Source organism: Podarcis gaigeae (genome assembly GCF_964106915.1).
Source record: "Podarcis gaigeae genome assembly, chromosome: 3".
Taxonomy (NCBI): domain Eukaryota; kingdom Metazoa; phylum Chordata; class Lepidosauria; order Squamata; family Lacertidae; genus Podarcis; species Podarcis gaigeae.
The window spans coordinates 33,553,114-33,571,585 of record NC_139680.1 but is presented as its reverse complement, the minus strand read 5'-3'; the positions used below and the strand labels follow the sequence as shown (position 1 = coordinate 33,571,585).

Here is an 18,472-nt window from a genome sequence, read left to right as displayed (position 1 = left end):
GTAACAGGGCAGGAGGCACCCAAAGCCCTAAAATGTGAAGGATAAATACCCTGACTTGTGATGATGCAGCATTTTTATAAAAAAAAATACTAGGCATGAGTAGGTCTACGGTTTACCCAGAGTTAGTCAGGTTTCACGGCTCAGCTGGAAGTGCTAAGGAACTGTGCTTCTGTCTTTCTTCTGTCCTCCTGAGAAGGAACCATGTCAGTTTCTCTTAACCTAAAGGCAGATTTTACCGTTCTAATGGATTGTGTTACTTAGAATCATAGAATTGTAGAATTGGAAGGGATCCTGAGGGACATTTAGTCCAACCCCTTGCAATGTAGGAATCTCAACTAAAGCATCCATGACAGATGGCCATCCAACCTCTGCTTAAAAACCTCAAAGGAAGGAAAGACTCCACCACTTTTCATGGGAGTCTGCTTCAATGCTGAACAGCTCCGACTGTCAGAAAGTTTTTCCTGGTGTCTAGCTGGTATCTCCTTTCTTTTAACTTGAATGGTTTGGGTGCTATCCTTCGGAGCAGGAGGAAACAAGCTTGCAATATCTCCCATGTGACAGCCCTTTAGATATTGGAAGATGGCTATGATATCTCTTCTCAGTTCCTTTTTTCTGGGCTAAACATACACAAATCCCTCAACCATTCCTCATAAGAGTTGGTTTCCAGACCCTTGGTCATGTTGGTTGCCCTCCTCTGCACACATCCCAGCTTGTCAGTAACCAGCTTGTGCTTTGTGGATACTTTAACTCAGCAGTGCCAGCCTGCTGGTTTGTTTTGTTGTTGTTTTTTTTCCTTCCACGAACAGGTACATCTACTGCTGGTACATGGTAAATTAGTTTTCAGCTTAGAAAACTACTTGGGCTGTGGTCCTGTTAAAACATATTTGGGAATGTTCTACTGAATTCAATAAAACATATATAGGATAGTTTTGTGAAAGTCTAAAGGTGTTATCCACAAGAGCACAAGAAGAACATAGAAGCTCTGGGATAGCTCAGCATTTATCAAGTATTAGCTAACTCAGTAGACTGCTGATTGCCTCTAGCACTATTCACCAAATGTTTAGTACCTATCAGCTGACTGGTGAACACAAGCCTGAAATGGGGAAGTTTTGGCCACAGTTCCAAATATCAGGTGCTCCCACACTAAGGGATACATTTCTTGCAAGTATGGCATGGACATGGTGTGGCACTTGTGAAAATGCTAGTCTTGAATATCTAAGCAGTCAGGTGAGTACACATCCTGTCCTAAGAGGCAACATCTTCATCCCCACTTACAAGATCACGTGAATTCTAGAGGCACCTCAAAAAGCTGCACTTCTGCAGTGAGGATCCTTGTCTATCCATGGAAGTTCCAGGAGAGAATGAGAACCCTGGAAAATCCTGTATTCCTCCCTGTTCTTGTAGTCTAAGGAATTAAAATGTTTCTCAAGCTCTTGATGGGCCACCATGTGTTGATGGTGGGAAGATTTAAGCTTACTTTGTATTTTAATAATTGCAGAACTGTTCAAACTGATTTTAAAATAAATACAGTACTCTTAATCAGTCACTTGGATAAAGGAAAGCATACAATTATTGAGACTGAATACGAAATACATTCTTCCCCAGTATTATTAGGTTCAGGGTGTCTGTCACACAATAACATATTAATCCTCAAAAAGGTATCTACCACCCTAACCGGTAGTTAGTTAGGTCTTGCAAAAGAATACTAATGCTATGTCTCGATCTCAGACACTCATTTAATATGCTGGAATACTTGCCAAGCTCAGATGGAGAGAAAATGGCTTTTTCAGCCATGGCTGCTAAATGAGCAGTGAGTAGCAACCTCAGATTTAATTAAACTCTTAAAATTGTGGACTGCAGCTCCTAATGATAGTTATCCTAATCAAGGAAATTCATTTGGTTGCATTCCACAGTGAGCTAACAAGACTTTGCCAACTAGCTCTCATATAGCTTCCAAACTCCGACTCCTACAGACTCTGGTTTACTCATCTCATTATACGCCTTGCTTGTTTACTCATTTCACTACCATCAGCTGCTGAATCAAATGCTAGACATGATGATAAGTATATCAAGATTTTGCAAGGAACAGGAAATACACTCAAAACAGTAGAATGCCCACAGCAGAGACATAAATAAATCATATAGCTATGGAAACAGCAAGAAAGATAAAAGCATGTCCAGGATACCAAAGTACTGGAATAAAGAAGTCAGCACAAACATTTACTGCATGAATTTCTGTGTATGATCACACACCAAAACCACATCCTGCATATATTGAAAAAATGCTTCTCCACACACCCTTACTGACGATAACTAAAGGCCTGCTCCTACACAGTAGGGCACCATGGATGAGGACTAGCTCAGGGCTTCCATCTCTCTCTCGGCCCTGAATGAGACACACCATCATTTCTCAGCCCCCTAACTGCATTGTGACCTCCCTCATTGCTGCTACTTCCACTTGCAACCACCCTTCTAGAATTGGCCATCATGTCATTAATAATAATGTCCAAACCCATCCTTCCACATCACTTTGACCTTTCCCCCATCTCTCTGCCCCCCAATTCAGAAAAAAGCTGTCTAGATCAAAGGTGCCATCAGAAAATTCAATAGATCACCCAATGAGTGGCAGCATGGAATGGCTTTAGCAGCAGAGCCCAGGATGTGTCGACATGCGGAGGGCTGGGAGGCCAGCTGGCAAGCCCCAGCTCGGACGTCTCCTTCCATCGGCCTGTGCTCCAACATAAATCAGCGACCCAGACTTGAGAAGCCAGGGCATGCTATTAGCAGAGTGTACTGAACACACAAAATAGTCGTGAGGCTTGTGAAGTCATGCTACAGCTACAGATTTACTAATCATAAATCAGAATAAAGAAACATGTCGTCTCTCTCTCTCATGTCATCTCAGAGAGAACAGCAAAAGCAAAAGCTATACACAAACGGAAGTTCCCAGCATACTGTGCTAGAATGTAAACAGACATGTGACACACAACAATTCCACATGCCTGTTCCTTAAGGTGGAATGGAAATGTCAAAAGGATGATTATCCAGCTTCAGCCAACCAACAAGTTGTTTTACCTGTCCGTAAGAATGTAATAAGAGCCCTGCTGGACCAAGTCAAAGACTCATCTACTCCAGCATTCTGTTCTCACAATAGCAATCCAGGCGCCCATAGGAAGCCGGAAAGCAGGACATAAGCACACTATCATACCTTATACCCAAAAGTAAGTATATATACTTGTGAGATCTGCGAGTTTTCTGAAATACTAGGTTATGAAGCCACTGCTTTTTCGTATTTGCTTCATCTAGTCACATTTTAGTCTAGATTGTTTCTCTTGCTCAGCAACTTATTGAGCAACTTACACCCCTTGCCTCCCCCCCCCCCAAAAAAAACATGTTCTTATGGTTCCTGCAGCCTTCTACCAAAGATTTGGAGGAGTGTGGGGATGCACAGAGGAGAGGAGAGGAAGTCTTGATCCACAGGCAGAAGTCCTTGCAGTAACGGAATGACTGGATAGCTCCAGTGTGGTGCTGATAACACCAAGGTTGCATGTTCAATCTCTGTATGGAACAGCTGCATATTCCTGCACTGAAGGGGGTTGTCCTTGATGATCCACAGGGTCCCTTCCAACTCTACAATTCTATGATTCTATGAACCCAAAGAATGGATGCTTTAGTTGATATACCTGCATTGCAGGGGTTGGACTCAGGGTCCCTCCCAACTCTATAATTCTATAATTTACAGCTGCTGCCAGTGTCCTATGATACCCTAGTTTGTTATTTAGAGGTCTTGGGGAAATAATGTTTGCAACTCAGGGTAGCAAACTCAGGTTATGGAGCAGGGGTGGGGATTGACCATCTATTTTCTTATGGTGGTTTTATGGGTAATCTCTCTCAAAAAAGTTTCCAATGGGACTTCAAAAGGCATTGGAGAAAGGTGTTTAAAATTTCTCTAACTTACATATATGCTGTACAGGTTTTTTTAAAAGGGGGGGGAGAAAATGAGACTTTTTACCTAGTTTAAGGACCAATGCCAACATGACTGTGAAAAGAGGAATGAAGTGCAATACATCCAGTGTGAACTACCTTTAATTAACTGAATAAAACATAAAATGTGATCTTTTATCCAATACTGGCCTATGCCACAGTCTTTCCTTCACAACTTTTAAAATAATCAGTTTTAAAACTTCAGCAATACTGCAAGTACACACACTGCTATGCCAACACAGAAAGAATGAGAAAACTCCACTGCTCTGCAAAGTTGTATTTGAGATCCATTTATTCATATTATTAATGAAAGGTCAGCTGCAGTCAAACAAAACACAACAGTGCATATTTTTACCATTCTTGAGTGTTGCAATTTTCTCCTCCCACACTAGCAGGAATTCAGCTCTGTTAAAAGACCCTTGGCTTAGCTCTAATTCAGCTTGTTACAGAGTCTTTTAAATTAGTTCAATACTGATAAGAACAAAAGTTAAAAGCAAATCATCAGCTATTTCCTTAACAATCAAGCCTTTGAGGCACAGATTCTTCATGTCTAAATGGTTATTTCTTAATTTAAGGAGGCTCACTATGATTAAGAATAGACTTAACTGTGGCTAACATCATCCTGGAGGAATTGAGCTATTGTTGGGATCTCCAGGTTACCTGCATATAAATTACTATACTATAATTTTAATGGAAAAAAGTTTGCTCATGGTGGGGGAGACTGGGGTTGGGTTGCCTGAGTACCTGTTCAGTCTGCTGTCCAGGTGTTAGCTAGTTGCAGCTTCCAGACCAACATCAAAGGCAGTATCACATAGAGCACCTCTTCCATGCACCCAATCCCAATTTGGATTCCCTCTCCCATCTGGTTTTTCTAATATGCAGTGTTAATGGTGATGAGGCATTTAAAATAATGAGCAGTTTGATCCTAAAAAGCTGGTATAACAAACCTTCAAAATTTTGTTTTTGCTTTTCTCTTAACTAAACTAGACTAGAGAAAGGGGGGCCCTGACCAAATTTGCCTCTGGTCCCCCTCAGCACCAGCATGCAGCCCCCTAGATTACCTGTGAAGGGTATGCTGCCCTTAACAGTAAAAAGATTCCCCATGTAGACACACTTTCCTCCCCTCCATCCTTTTCTACCCCTTGTCCCTCAATCCTTAAGCTAGCCCTACTTTTTGCACTGTAAATTCAGGGCTGTGTTTGTTAGTATTCCCACCACCACCAAAATAAATAAACACATCCCCTGTTACTTATGAAAACCATGTTAGTATTTGTACTGTGTTTGTTACAAAATGCATTTTACAGTTGCACTGGGGAAAAGAAAACATATGTAATGTAACAGCTGCAATAACTCCAATCAAGGTCACAGAAATGCTGGATCATTGCCTTGTTTACTGCCTTTAGGTAGGGGTGTGTGTGTGTGTGTGTGTGTGTGTGTGTGTGTGTCATAGAACAGAGTGAGGGAGCTGGGGGTTGGCTGGTTGTCCTGCCATTGCTTTGTTGACTGAGAACATGGGAGTGCGAAGACTTCAAGGAGGCTCTGTCTGGAAGAGTTTATGAAGACAGGCAAGCTATGCACTAATTTTTTATTTATGCATTATTTATGCATTTGTGTGTGTGTGTTTTGGAGCAAGAAGACCAAACCCTCTCTTAGGCTCAAGGGTGATAAACAAATTGTATTGAATTCAATAAATATAAATAATACAGCTTGTTAAATTATTGGCCATCCTGACAAGTAAAGATTCATCTTCAAGTCTTGTGTAAAGAGTCTACTTTAATACTAAAGTTTGAGGGTGAAACTGCTGCATCACGCTGAATGACTCAAAAAATAGATAACAAACCACACCATCTTGGGCTACTTGCCATTTGGGGGGGAAATGCCACTTGTCTGATGTTCAGCTGGGATGCAGAGTGTGTATCTAGCTGCATGTATTTTAACAGCTTCCCGGCACTGCCATATAGATATATGAATCATAATGTGAAAACAGCACTATGACAAAGACTAAAATCTGCAATTGTTCAATCAGAGGAGCAGAGAGTGTGGGATATTAAATTCCCCTTACATTTAAAGGCTAACCTAACTAATTCAAATTTTATGAAACAAAATGAGAAATGAAACAGCGTCATTGTTTGAAATGCACACTACATCTGGCTAGAGGAGCTGGCATGTGGCACTGCCACCAACTGTCTGCGTCATGTGTTATGTGGTTTTCCCCTCCTCTCACACCATAAGATCATTACAATAGGGACCCATAATGTTCTCACCCCCCCCCCTTCATGGATCACTGCCTTGCTGTGGGGAGGGGGCTTGAATAACTCAGAGAAGCTATGAGCTATGCCGTGCAGGGCCACCCAAGATGGACAGGTCATACTGGAGAGTTTCGACCAAATGTGCTCCACCTGGAGAAGGAACTGGCAAGCCACTCCAGTATCCCTGCCAAGAAAACTCCATGGACAAAGACAACAGGCATATAAAAGTTATGATGCTGGCAAAGCTACCAGCATGAGTTTAACCAAACTGCAGGAGGCAGTGGAAGACAGGAGTGCCTGGCGTGCTCTGGTCCATGGGGTCCCGAAGAGTCGGACACGACTAAATGACAACAATGTTCTCACCAACTGATCCCATCCCAGACACATATCTGCACCCAAAAACCAAAAACACAAAGCCCCAGGTTACAACTTAGCAATATTAGCTACAACAAGCCTCAACTGGGTCCTGTGGCAGCCCAACAGGACCATTAATCAATACTGGGTTGCGGGAGTCTCTCCCACCAATGACAGATAAAGCCGCCGTCATTCTCAAGCAGACAGGTAAATGAAAATAAGTTCAGCAAAGCCTTCAGCTGAGATCTATGTAGTTCGACTCCTCAAACCCCAATAAAAGGGGCCATCTCTCTCCTGCCAACAGTGATGAGTTGGCGCATCTCAAGCATTCCTCAAGTTGGGAAAAGGAGGAAGGAGGAGGAGAGAAGAAGCAACAAGCAGAACAGGGCTGACTGTGCAAATGGTCAAAATGACATCCTATCATTTTTGCAATGACCCACCCCGCTCCAGTTTCTCTGATATACAAAGGTTAAAAATTACTTCTTGATACCCTGATGTTTAAATGCAAGCTATTCAGAATTATGAGATCAGGTTGAAACAGGTGCCATGATGAAAAGGGTACAGAGTTCTGGGGTTAAACAATCATTGCTCTCCAAATATCAATGTTAACACCTTTCTTTTTTTCTGATGTCGACTTTAATGTCTTTGAGCTTCGCAGAACGAGTGTTTCCCACAGAAATAAATTGCACACCATCTCTATAGTGCAGGCGGTTAAAGTAATCACTCATCAGCCCAACTTCTCATCTGCAGCCAAGAACATTTGTATTAGCACTGATTAATCTGTGCTGGCATTAGCTGAAGTACAGAACCTCAGCCAAGATTACAGGAGGTCAAAACATTAAGCATATTTTTCTTTATATGCCACAGTATGCCTAACATTACAAAAAATAGACCTCGCTTTAATGCATGCAAGGAAGCATATTTCAATCAAGCCTAATTCCTCCTCGTTATTTTACTGTATTACCAAAACAGTAGGTTAGATCTTCGTGTGAAGATTAAATCTTGTACTTGCCTCCTTGGAGGAAATTGATTCATTTTAACTAGCAAGTAACTTTTCCCCATCATCTTGGCCTGTTTTACCCAACAGTTTTTTCCTGAGACACACTTCGCACCATGCCCCCTCCCCACCTTCAGATACATAGTTGCATAAGACCCCCCGCCCCCCCACATAAACACACACACACACACACACTTCGTTCAGGCATTATTCCTGAAAGGAACATAGGAAGCTCCCTTACACTGAGTCAGCCCATTGTTCCATCTGGCTCAATATTGCCTGACCTGCAGAGGTTCTCTAGAACCTCAGACCAGGGTTCCTCCTAGTCCTACCAGGAGATGGCAAGGATTGAACCTGAGACCATCTCCATGCAGAGCAGATGCTGAACCACTGAGCTACGGTCCTTCCCTCCTCTAGAAAAGGTGTCATGGGGGCCACCACATATGATGGCCCTGCCCTCAACATTCCCTGCCCACTCCCAACCTTCCTGTGTTGAGTTGGAAGGTCTGAAGTGAGATTCTAAGCATGTTCAGTTAAAAAGCTTATTAAAAGCTTGCTCAAAATCAAAATGTCTAATAACATACTGTTCAGACGTTTCTGAACGTATCAGAACGTTCAGACGTATGGGGAGGCAGAAGTGGAACATGTAGGGCTGGGTATGTTGGGGGGGTGCTGTGTACATCCGCATGCTCCCTACTCATGTCTGCATTCCTGTTCAGGCGTAAGACCTGAACAGGGCTACTCTGGGTGAGCCTTTTGAGCTGGATAGAGAAGCTGTCCAGCACCACCAGCAGTCAGAGGGTGTGCTTCAGGGCAGAATCAGCACTAAACTGGGAGATGCCTGCAGAAGCTTTTGCTTCAGCAGCTTCTAAGCAGCAACTGAGGATTTAAGAACTTGGCCTGGCTGCCCCACTCTCCCTGAAATACCAGTGGGGATCTGATCCTGACTCCAACACAAGTTGCTTCATGTTGCCAAGTGAGTGCTTTCAGGACCAAACTTTGCTTTGTGCTCACTGGCATCTCTATTCCCAATGATGATCCCATGGTGCTTGCAGGTTATCTGGTTCTTCAGGTTAGGTTGTTATCCTGGGATATGATTTAAGGGGTCGTTTTTAGGTGCCCTATCTTCCCCCTGGTCCTGGGTTCATGGTGGGTCCTCTGAATGTGCCTGACTTCAGTTGTGGGAGTTGGCAGGCCCTGATATTTAGCACCCACAGTGGCATTTCACACAGCCATTGTATGCACACGGTACTTCTAATGCACAATCGTTAGAAAATCAGAAAGTTGGTGAAAATAAATTCCTACAATTTATTGAAAGAACTGAGAAAAAGTTCCCTTGAAAAGTAACTGTACAACATGAAATGCATTGAACTATTTCATAAAATAAAACTAATATTCTACAGCGTCTTTTGGATATTTGCCTCTTTTTTCTGTTGTGGATTAGAGCAGTTCCCTGTTTCCTGCTCATGTGAAAAACAGGCCATGTTTCGTCTATCATTCTCCACCTTCGACACAAGCCCATTAAATTCTATAGGAAAAGTAATATTACATCTTGCAGTGGAACTAATATCTATTAAGATATGGTTTTACACTTTCATTAATCACAGAGTCTCTCATTACAGAAAATGAGCCATTGCTAATATTACAAGCTAGAAAGCCTGGTGTGATATTGAACCAACCATGACATTTTCAGAGTTCTGTAAAATATAATTGCTGTCTTTGTCCCTCTAAAATAATCAGAAATAGCCCTGACTTTTCTTCCAAGTAGTATTTTAGATATGCTAAATAGATTGGAACTATATCTAATGTGATATACTAAGTTATGTTCATGGTGACAGCCTAGTGGGTGTCTTTTTTTTCTTAATTAAACCAGAACCAGAATTTTAAACAAATCATTCTGTTTTATACAGTAATATAGCAAAACTGTACTAGCAGACTGTATGCAATGATTTGGACTACAAAATCTGTTTCAACATACCTTCACAATACTTGGCAATAGTCAGCAAATCTACCTTTAATATTTGATTAGCACGTGCACATTTATAACCCCCAAACTCCCTCAGAAAGAGCGTTTTCAGTACATTGGATAGGGTTTAGCTGCATAAAAATCATTAATCACCATTGGAGCCATGCAGCTAATTCTCCATTCAAAATGCAATAAATGTAGCTTATGAGTAATAGCTGCTATAATTTCACAGTGTAGTTGGGTAGGCTTTCAGTGTTCTGTTGAGGCTTAAGCCAAATGATTCCCACACATCACTATGAAAATAATATATGTGAGGTTATCCTCCCCAGTTCATTCTTTTAACCTCCAAAAAATATATCAAAATAAAAAGCCATACCTTTTTTCTTGTTGCTGCAGCTAAACGAAAAAGCAATTTTTGGATGATATTTGGATATGCTTACTCAGATAGGGTCAAAAAGCATGTGATAGTGGCAAGTGCATCTTTTTAAATGAGGAACTTCCCCAGTCTAATATAAACTGGTGGCACTGGAGGGTTTCGCCTTAAGAGAAAAGTGGGAGAACGGGTGAGGGGTGCTAGACCCTCTCTCACCCATAACTACTTATTTATTTATTCATTTGAATATTTATAGGTCACCTTTTAGGGCATAGCTCTTGCAAAAAAAATAAGATACGTTTAAAACATCAAACCATTTAAAATCACACTTATAAAACAACATCTCAAAAACCACGGGTCAAAAACATTCAGTATAAGCTAACATAAAACAAGGCTTATCCTCCTGCAATAAATCTTCCAGTGTCACTTTTCCCTGAGTCACATTCCAATGCCAGAAGGGACCCTAGACACGGGGAAAGTTTTCAGACCTCTTACCGCCATGCCCCTTTTGTAAATGTGCACACACATGCAGACTGACAGCATTATGTCTAGATTGACCCATGATTCTATTTGCTGATTGCATTTTAAGCTGCTCTGCTATTTAAACATTTTTAAATGCATCTTACAATGCAATCCAACCCATATCTTACTCAGACATTCCATGAGACTTACTTTCAGGTGAGTGTATAGAAGACAGCAGCCTTGTTTGCATTTATTTTCTCCCTTTCAAACTGCATACTGCCTCAGAATTGTATACAATTGAAAAGTGATGACTTCTTTTAAAAAACAACATCTTAGCATCTGAACATAGGTCGCCGTTGGAGAACAGTTAGCACTTCCACATGCTGACCTTACCTGGTTTTGAAGGTCTGGAAATGAGCTTTTATTACAAATAAAACCACTGAGGTAGCACACAAAGCCCAACTGATGTTAATCTGACCATGATTGAGGTGCATATCCTTTGCAACCTCAGAATTTCCCAAGGGGAGGCCAGGAACTCAGTTGGCTGTACTGAAGCAGCAGAAGTTCTATTTAGTGTCACAATAACCCTTCAGCTAAGATGTGAAACATGCCCTATAGTGCTTGGCATTTTAGCACAAACTCACTTGCCTTATCACAGGCTTACTGACAATTGGAATCAAAGAGATAACCACTTCAATGCAAAATTCAAGCTCATCATGCACCTCATAACAACATAAAAACCGTATGTTGGCACTTGTTGTGAAATCTCATCTTACAGTTTTATTTACAGATTTGGTGGTGGTGATGGGGAACTTGATCCAAAGAGATCCGGCTACAAAATGGGAAGGGGGCCTGGACAGGCCTCGATTTATCCCGCGGGAGTGGACCCAAGCAATGGCTATTGGGCAATTTGGCCCACCCCCTGAGGACATCCTGTGCCTGATCCTGCCTACAATTGGTCAATCCGCAGGCAGGCCGTAATCCCCACCAGTCGACATCCCCAGATGGCAGACAAGGTCGTGGCCAAGCCACAATGTCGCCTAACCGTCAAAGGTAAGCGGACTTGGAAAAAAATAGCACAAAAGGTGAAAATCTAGGTTTGCCTCATGTCTTTGCACTGAAAATGGTATACTCCAGGAGAGCCTGTTTTTCTGTGACAAGTCTTTGGGCAAGTTGATTTATCAAGCCCATCAGTTTACAATTGGGCTGTAATTCTTTGGAAGCCCTCACCAAATATGACTGGGAGTATACATTTTGATAACATTAGTAACAGCAACAAAAATAAGATGTGGCACAAACTGTAGCCCTATCCTGGAAGAATGAAAGAAATCACTCTTCTGGACAGGAAGGTGACAAGTGTGTTTTATCAAACTTAATTGAATTCAAGTTACAATTATTAACAGCAAAACAAAATTTTTTCACTGCTGGCAATAAAAATGCAGCATGGTTACAAGCTCAGGTAATCCTAGGGAGGAAGGGGGAAAGGCCCAATTGCTCTAAGAATGGAATTACTCCAGGTAAATGTGAAATAGACAGGTTTGCATGATTTTTTTTTTTAAGAGAGGAAGTAATCACTGCATGCAATATTCTCCTTGTAAATATAGGGCTGTGGGGTTTGTTTTGTTTTATTATTTCAAACATACACCTCCTATTATTTAAGAAGGTTTACAGACACCCAGAGAAGTAGGGCTGGCCCAGTATATTTTGCTGCATTACATATAACAGCAGAAATACAACAGCATCCCCCAGTTGGTGCTTTCCTAGCATTCATGATACATAGGATCCAAGATCAGGAATGTTCTTTGGTGACAAAAGCACTTTTCCCCCTCTCTGGCAGTAAAAAATACAATATAATAATAAATAATGAAGAATGTGCTATTTAGTCCATGACACCAAAGATCTGCTACCTGAAGCAGCCACCTTGCTCTGCCAAATGGTAGAGCCAGCCCTACAGAAAAGATGTAAAAATAACAGAAACAATGTATTGTACCAGCTACAAAGGATGTTCAACTATTGATTTATAAATCACACTTGGGGCTAAATAGATACAATTGCCACTTCTACTTGATGACTCATTACTGGTTCAATTTAAAGGCAATACAGGTAGCACTTATTTCAGTAAGTCAGCAGATCATACCAGATTAGTTAGAATCTGAGACCTCCAGTTATAGGGAGGTATATAAATTCAATAAATGATGATGATGATGATGATGATGAATGACTGAATACCTATTGCTTGTTTAAGTCTGTATGTGTAAAAGCTGGTTCTTTAGCAGTAGCTCCTTTCAAAAAATAGCTATTGACAACAAAACATGCCTGGCTCCTTGTTATAAAAAAGCACATTAAGATTCAAAGAACTGTATCACTGAAGAACAACAACAATAACAAAAATTGTAAACCACAACTTCTGCTCTACTGCCAGCATGAAAAATAGAACTTGGAACCTGGATTTGGATGAGTAAGATTCAGCTAAGAGTTCAAATTAATTGGGATGAAGTTGGAAAAAACCACATAGCAGTTTTTAACTATTTTATTTTCTTTCCAGAAAATAAGAGTTGAAAGCTCATGTGAGACATCATGTGCATGTCTTTAGTTTGTTCCTTTCATCAGCTTGTTTTCCTTCCGGATGCCTTTGGAAATTGTGTGTTAGTTCCATCAGAATCACTTTGAATTAAACCCTCCTGTTACCCATTGCAAAACAGGCTAAAAAGCACCTGGCAATTTTCAAGAGGTTAAGTAGCTATGATCTGCAAGCTGCCCATGCCGCAGCCTGACGAGAAGATGCAATTTGACACAATGTCTAATCTGCTGTGACATTCAAGTTTTAAGTGACGTTCAAGGAGACGGAAGGGCTGGCGCTTGAACGTATCCCAATGTGCACTGGTATTCTGTCTGTTAACTTTCTAATGAAGCATGATTGAGTAAAGTAATGAAGAGTTTACAGAGAGCCCCAGGAAACCAATTTCCAATTTTGCGACCAGCAGGCTTTAAACTTCACGGCAGCATTTGCTTATTTTGTCTAGAAGGGGACTAGGATACTAAATGCCATTTCTACTTTGTGAGTCAGACAGACTTTTCTAATCCCCACACACTTACTTTCTAATGAATGTCTCCTTCTCCTGATCCATTTTCTCCCCATCCATAGTTGTTATGTATAGGGCGAGTGGCTCTAATAAAAAAGAAAGAAAGGAAAAGGGGGGTGGGGAGATTACAGTGAGAAATGAAATTCTAATCACTTCAAAAATCAGAAGTATTGCAAGCCTTCTGCACAGAAAGAGATTTTAATCTTCAGCCTGCCCTTGCTGAACTCTGGTGGAAAGAATATAAGAAGGACGTAGCAGGATCATTTTTATGAGAGAAAACCCACATTGATCAAAGCAGAGCTGAACATTTATGCTTTACCTTAGTTCCATGATGTTAAAGCAAATATATAACATCCCCACACAAACTCTATTTAAATATAGCTGCTTCACTTGCACTTATCGGCAAATGTTATGCTTGTATTACAGAATGCTAAAGCAGAAAACCAAGGTTAATGATAAAGAAGTTATTTTCAAATATGTTCTGAAGAATTCTGGGGTGTCTTGGTAGCTCATCAGGAGTTCCTCAATGACAAGATCAGTGGTGGTGGATAAGCATCTCTGAAAGGTGAGGTGCCCATCATTTCTCTGCAATCCCAAATGGAAAACTACTCATTTCAGAATACAGTGACACACAGCCTTGCTGGAACCACTCCAGAATGCAGTTAGGGGATTGTCTGATTGAAAGTCCCAATGGTTTTGGTTGACTATATATCCATGATGGTCAGAATAAAAGCACTACTTCACATAATGCATAATTAATTTATGCAACAGATGAGAAACCTGTGGCCCTCCAAGTGTTGTTGGAGTCCTGTTCCCATCAAACCCTAGACACCATGGCCAATGGTCAGGGATGATGGGAGTTGTAGTCCCAACAACTTATGGGAGGGCCTCAGGTGAACAAAGAACTTGGCTGACCTTCAAAGAGTTATGAACAGAGTGCTTTAAAAATCAATGCCTCTTCCCAGGAAACACTGGGAACTGTAGTTTGGGGGGAAGGGATAGGGGTCTCTCAACACCTGTCAATTCCTTTAAAAAGCTGCATTTCCCGGGATTCTTTGAGGGGGGCCATGATTGTTCAGAGCGGTATAACACTACCTTAAATGCATAGTATGGATGGGACCTAAGTGCTTAGTCAAGCTCTAAATCCAATGGGGGTGTGCACAAGGGAAGCAAATTGGAGAGAGACAATAAAAGTAATGTTTAAGATGTGCAAAGCTTTCAGTCTATATGAAAGCAAGTCAGTTCATTTCCACTCAGTCTTATGCACTATACCTATTTCTTAATTAAGCCCCCACTCCCAATTTAACAGCGGGAAAAGATTTCAAGGGCAAGGGCTACACAGAGGTTCCCGAGAAAATGATGGACAGGTCTTTGCCAGGGATACTGTGTATCTCAGATTATCTGGCCTCAGGGCACAAGGTTGTTATTAAGTGGACTGAACCCAAGCCATTATTTAAAATGGCAATCTGTCAGTTGCATGCCATGGAACAGAACATACTTCATACTGGCAAAAAAAAGAAAGAAAGAGCTTTTTTATCAAGTGGAGGAAAAAGATAAAAGCATTGCCTACTTGAAAAATCAGACTTGCATTTCCCCACTATAATGTTGCTATCTTACATCCCTGTGACTTGCTGAAGATGGGAGACAACTCATAAATTTGTGTGAGGGGTTTAAGGACTTGAAGAGTATAAAAGGTCATGGAAGCACTCTGTCAGAACTGAATTCTTTTATCACATCACACTTGATTTGGAGGTGGGAAGGGAAGGAAATATTATTTGCTTTAAACAAATAGCAAGGAATCCTTTAGCTGTCCTGTGAAATCCTGTGCCCATTTTAATGCTTAGTGGTCTCCCTTTGATGGTTAGGGAATACTCCACACCCCTTGATTTTGTGACATATCCCTCCTCTTTTGATGGGAAGGGGAAGGAAAAAGAAACCCAAGGTCTTCAGATGGCTGGCCAAGAACCACTAACACACCTTATAAGACTTCTGTGGGAGAACAATGGGATACAATGGAATAGGCCCATGAGCTATCCTAAGAACCTTGGAGGAAGTGGACTGCATATGCAGTAAATGAAAGCATACTAGGATTTGCTTCTTTTAAACCCACAAATCCAGCAACACATCAAAAATGCCTCTTAACAATTATCTACTCATAAAAAAAAAATGAATTAAATTTCATGCATGTCTGTTCAGAAATAAATTCTGATGTGTTCAATGGGCCTTACTCTCAGGTAACTGTAGGAATACAACTGAAGGTCAGGACTAGGGAGTAAGCTCAATTGCACACACTGGACTTGCTTCTGAATATATGCATAGGATTATGAAGCACCAACACCACTATCCCAGAGAGATCCATGCGCGCGCGCACACACACACACACACACACACACACTTTATGAGATCATGCTTAGAACTCCTATATTCAGGCACTGCTGTGCCCATCATATTTGCAGTTACCCCACCACTTGTAGCACTGAACATCTGTATTTAAGTGGGACCACAATGCCTTGCATTCCCTGCTCTAATTATAGAGTTCAAAAACCTTTTGGGCTGCAGTATGCAGAGAAGGGAGAGGCAGCGTTTCTGACAAGAGGCTCCTGTTTTTACAACTAATTGGGCCAGCAGATTTGGGATATAGAAGATTCTGACAGCCAGCACATTTGGTAACACAAAGATGTCAAAACAAACTATAGCTAGCAAAGCCTGACAGCAACTCGCCCCCCCCCCACCTTATGTTAGGAAAGCAGAGGATGTGACCCATTATAGTATAACAGCCCTTCACAACTGTAGCCCAAATCATTATATTGTCTCTACTGCCAGCGTTGTCTTCCTGCTGAGCAAAAGGGCAACATGAAATGCTCCTTCTGAGAATCTCTAGATGTGGAAAAAACAAATGCCTGATAGCTTGTGATAATTCAGATATACATCAACAAAAGAACTGTCATGCAATAGGCAGCACATGGCCTGTGCATTGTAAGGATTCCTATGGATCAACATGCATAGTAAAATAAATGGAAATATGTGAAGTCAAATATTTGAGTATTTGAATAGGAGAATTGGCCCACAACAGCTCAGTGTTCACAGGAGCTGTTGAGTCTCCTGGTCACCATCAGGAAGAAAATATTAACCTAACCTGTAGCTTGAACTGTCCCTTCTTTGAAATACAGCTGGCCAGACAGAATATGTTTCAAAAGCCCAGGTGGAGAACAGATCAACTCCATTGTCCAAATGTAGCTACACCATCTTTAAATTGAACGTTGTCACACACCAAAACTGATGTGAACAGGCTAAAATCATTAGTACTCATAATATGGAAGCTATGGCCAATGACCACTGCATTGATCAAGTCTGCAAGAGAGCAAAGGTTGGCATGGGAAGAAGGCAAGGAGCTATGGTATGGACTCCTCCCTTGTTACCATGGAGTTCTAGAAGCCTACTTAGAAACAATGCTACACCAGCATGGAAATAGCCAAGACACAGTTTTCCAGCATGGGCAGGCTACACAATGCTGAAATTATAGGCAGTGGGGGGAAAGAGAGGAGAGTTGGGCACCTCTGAAAAAGACAATAAAATATTATATGGATTTGCATAACATTTCCATGTGCTGATCTATATGCGTGTTCAGAAATAATTGCTATAATTTAAATAAAAATACCAAGCATCTCACTATGGTGGAGAACTCTGGGATCAGATGACCTGTTCAAGCCAGCTGCGTACTGTAGCTGGGAAACTTCAAGGCCCCTGCTTTACCATTCTACAATTATTTAAATGAGATGTGGACAAAAAGTGAAAGATAAACTAAAATTGGTGAGAGTCAGGAGGTGGGGCTTGTGTGGCCTCCTCCTTTTACTTCCATATTTTTGAGCTCTATTGCCATGTACACTAAAATCTGAGACCAAAAACAGGTAGATTTCCTATTACCTGATCTTCTGACTGGGAACATCTATTTATTGTCTGGATTAAGTTTCAGCTTATCCACCCCATACCAATTCCAGGCATTGTCTTAGAAACACTACAACTTCCTTGGACTGTGATAAAAAAATTTTTTTAGCATTCCCAGATGATGTAGGTAATTGAGATCCATTTTAATACATTTTTATTAGTTCATGTTATGGAAAAGAGACAGCTGTGGTCACCTTGGTGGACAAATTATTCCTTTTGAATAAGTCCTTTAAATGTCTTTTGGCACAATAGCTGTCCATTATCCACACTGTATTTACTCAGTAAAATTAGCAGAACGAAGTGGACAGGAAAAGCGAAATGGGAAACAAGAACTATGAAAATAATGAAATTTCAATGTACCACTAAACCATAACATGTGTAATGCCATAAACAGCCATTAAATACTTCCCAGTCCATTTCTTTTTATCTCCGTCATCTCTTATCTGTCAATTATTCCTAAAGATCTTTTCTTCTCTTGCTAAGCCTAAGGAAGCAAATTTAATTTGAGTGACTTCTTCCCTGTTATCTCCATCTAAAATGACTGGTGGCATTTTTAGATTTAGTAGAAGTTTTATAGCATAGCAAAGAAATTAAAATGCAACCATTCTTTCTAAAACTACATTAGCCATTTTAGTTTTCATGGGGATTGGTGCCTTGTTAGCCATCATCAAGTGGTATAATTAGAAGTTAAATAAACACATTTAACATGGGGTAAGTATTTAGCATGGGGTAAGCATGTCAACTTTGTCCTCACATGGTTGTTCCCGTCATCCTCCAAATTATAGAGACTGATCTTCTGAAGCAAAAGGACTTCTGTCCTAAGGGAGACTTCCTACATGTTTTAGAATCCTGGGAAACCAGGATTCTAAAATGTTCAGGGAAACTCCTTGAGCGCAGAAAGATCACCCTATCAAAGGGTAGAGCTTGTGTGCTCATCCCCACTGCTCCACCAAGTGTTTATTTACCATATTTTTTTCCGTGTATAAGACGTCCCCATGTATAAGACGACCCCTATGTTTCTGAACCCAAAATTAAGAAATCAATATTTCTTGAGTTGTT

General features: G+C 41.0%; 1 long non-coding RNA gene across 2 annotated transcripts in view; it reads right to left on the bottom strand.

Moving 5' to 3' along the window:
- Positions 1-18,472, bottom strand: part of LOC310840713 — a 249,855-nt gene that overhangs the window by 135,729 nt on the left and 95,654 nt on the right. Inside the window, exon 9 of one of the 2 annotated variants that reach the window (XR_014562030.1) lies at positions 13,482-13,554. This is a non-coding gene — a long non-coding RNA (uncharacterized lncRNA). Of the gene's footprint in view, positions 1-13,481; positions 13,555-17,822; positions 17,898-18,472 lie in introns of those variants that run through there. The other variant, XR_014562031.1, reaches the window with a different exon arrangement.